Below are 2,628 nucleotides of genomic sequence, written 5' to 3' on the forward strand. Positions count from 1 at the left end.
TAATTTTATCCAGAAGGCTTTAATAACCTTGCAAGTCCACCACATGTGAAAAAAAGTTGCATCTTGTTGTCCACACCTCCAGCACTTGGATTCATAATTCTCATAAATGCGAGACATAGTTGCAGGATCCATGTGCCATCTATAAAACATCTTATAAAAATTCTCACGTAAATTTTGTGCCTGCGTAAATTTCACATTTAAGCAAATATAGTTCTTAATACTATCCATACATACAAATTTAAATATAAACATTTTTCTGATATTTAACAACATCAATATGTAATGTCTTTTCTAATCAGTTTATTTTACAGTTGCATTTGCAAAAAATCATCTTATGTAAATCACTATAGTCCTGTTTTCAGAACTCTTATTTATGCTTAGTTTCCCCTCAGTAATCAAAACATTTCTTGTCAGTTATAGTTTTCTCAAAATTGATTACCTTTAAATATCCAAAATATTTCATACGTTTAAATCATCCCAATACTTTTACATTTCCCATATCAAAAAAAAGAAAAAATAAAGAAAAAATACTATACTACTTATAAATCACATTTCTCTTGCTGTAAAACTCCTTCATTTCCAAAATTTAACTATTCCTTTAACCATATTTAGACAAATGTTTGGTCGTGTGATACTCTGTCTGGTATGTCAAGTCATCTCTTTTAAGTCTGGTTCTCGCCTGTTCTTATTTAAACTTAGGTTCCCTTCAGTATTCAGAACATTTCTTATCAATTACAATTTTCTCCAAGTTGATTACATTTGAATTACATTTGATTTTAAACAAGACACAGCTACAAATATTTGGTTTTTAATTGGCTTTTATAGGGAAATGTTTTGTATTGTTTTTTAATATGCTGTGAGCCGCCCTGAGTCCCATGGGGGAGAAGGGCGGCATATAAGTCTTATTAATAAATAAATAAATAAAATAAATATCCAAAACATTTTATTCATTTAAATCATCTCATTATTTTTACATTTCCCTTATCATAAAGAACTATTATACTACTTATAAATCATATCTCTCTTACTATAGAAGCCATTCGTATCCAAAATTTAACTATTCTTTTAACCATATTCAAACAAGTGTTTAGTCATGCAGTACTCCATCTGGTAAGTCAAATCATCTCTCTTGAGTCTGGCTCTCGTCTTCTTCTCTTGCCTAGCAGCTTTCCAAATCAGTGTGTTCAGCTTGCCATATAATTCTTCCTATATTTTTATAGGTGGTGTTAAGAATGGGAAAGACAAATGGAGTAAGGTGCTTTTGAGGGGGAGTTTTGCCCATTTATACTTGTTAAGAAGCTTCCACTTTTCTTCTCCTTCAATTTCTCTTTCCATTTTTTGTCTCCCAGGCTCTAGTGGTTCTCCTGACAGCTCTATTGTCCATTTTGTCAAATCTTCTTTCTTTTCTTCAGGTTTGTTTTGATGTTCTGAAAAATGAAATGTCTCCCATTTCCAATATTATAACAAAATCTTGTAAATTTTTCTTTGTCTGTGTTAAATTGTGGTTTTCTTCATTTGTAGCCTCCATCTTTGAATCACTTTCCTCTAGTTTTTGTTCTATTATCTGATTTGTTTGTTCATTCTTTATCACCATTTTCTGAGAATTTTTTAATTGTGAGCTTAGGTCAAAAATGTGTTCATTTATATCATCAAAGTTATTTTTAATCTCATTATGATTTAAAACCATTGTCATTTGAATTAGTTGCAACACAGTGTACATTTCCTCCTGGAAAATATTTGTCTTATCTTGAAGTATTTCTCCTGCAGATCTCTGATGTTCCAGACTGGGGATTTTAGAAAAGAATATTGCATGTGGTTTCTTACCACTTTTAGTTGTATATGCAATCTCCATTTTCATCAAACCAACCAGTCTTAAATTCCAAACACTATAGTCTTATATATCTCTTCTTTATAAACAATCCAAAATGTTCAGTCATTTAAAAACAATCCAGTAATTTCCCCCCTAGGAGAATAGCCAAAAGGTCAAAGTTTTTCTTTCTCTGCAGACTATTCTTAAACTTAAATATCACAGCTCAGTAAGTATTTATAATCCAAGAAGGTCAGCAGTTTTCATAAACAATTGTATTTCTCATTCTGCGATAGATAGCCCAGTGTGTTTTCTTTCTTCTACTCCCAACTGTACTCTGTTTGGCTACGAGTGCTTGAGGATCAAAGGGATAAAAGTACTGTTTCTGGGCATCTTGCCAGTTTCTGAGGCAGGGCAACTATAATTCTATGCTCTGTTCCACCAGTAGATATGTGTCTGTTTATTTTCCAGCTTTTAAAATAAAAAGATTTTCTTGTAATTCCGTCAATATTCTTTTAAGTAGAAAATCTTAACAATTTCCATAATTTCCAGTTTTATCCAAATTATAGCTTTACATTAGTCCATTTCAATGTATTTCTGTCCCCCATAAAAATTAAATCTCTGATTTGATTTGATTTGATTTTATTAAATTTATACCCCGCCCTTCTCCCGGAGGACTCAGGGCGGCTTACAGCCAGTTTAAAACAATGATATAATACAATACAAAATTTAAAAAGATTAAAAATAACTATTTAAATTTGGCCGCTTCTACTAAAAATTTAATTTAAAACCCCTTTAAAATACCCCTAGGCCAGTCCTGC

This window comes from Protobothrops mucrosquamatus, unplaced genomic scaffold (genome assembly GCF_001527695.2).
Source record: "Protobothrops mucrosquamatus isolate PMUCROS unplaced genomic scaffold, P.Mucros_1.0 scaffold1468, whole genome shotgun sequence".
In the NCBI taxonomy this organism is placed as follows: Eukaryota; Metazoa; Chordata; class Lepidosauria; order Squamata; family Viperidae; genus Protobothrops; species Protobothrops mucrosquamatus.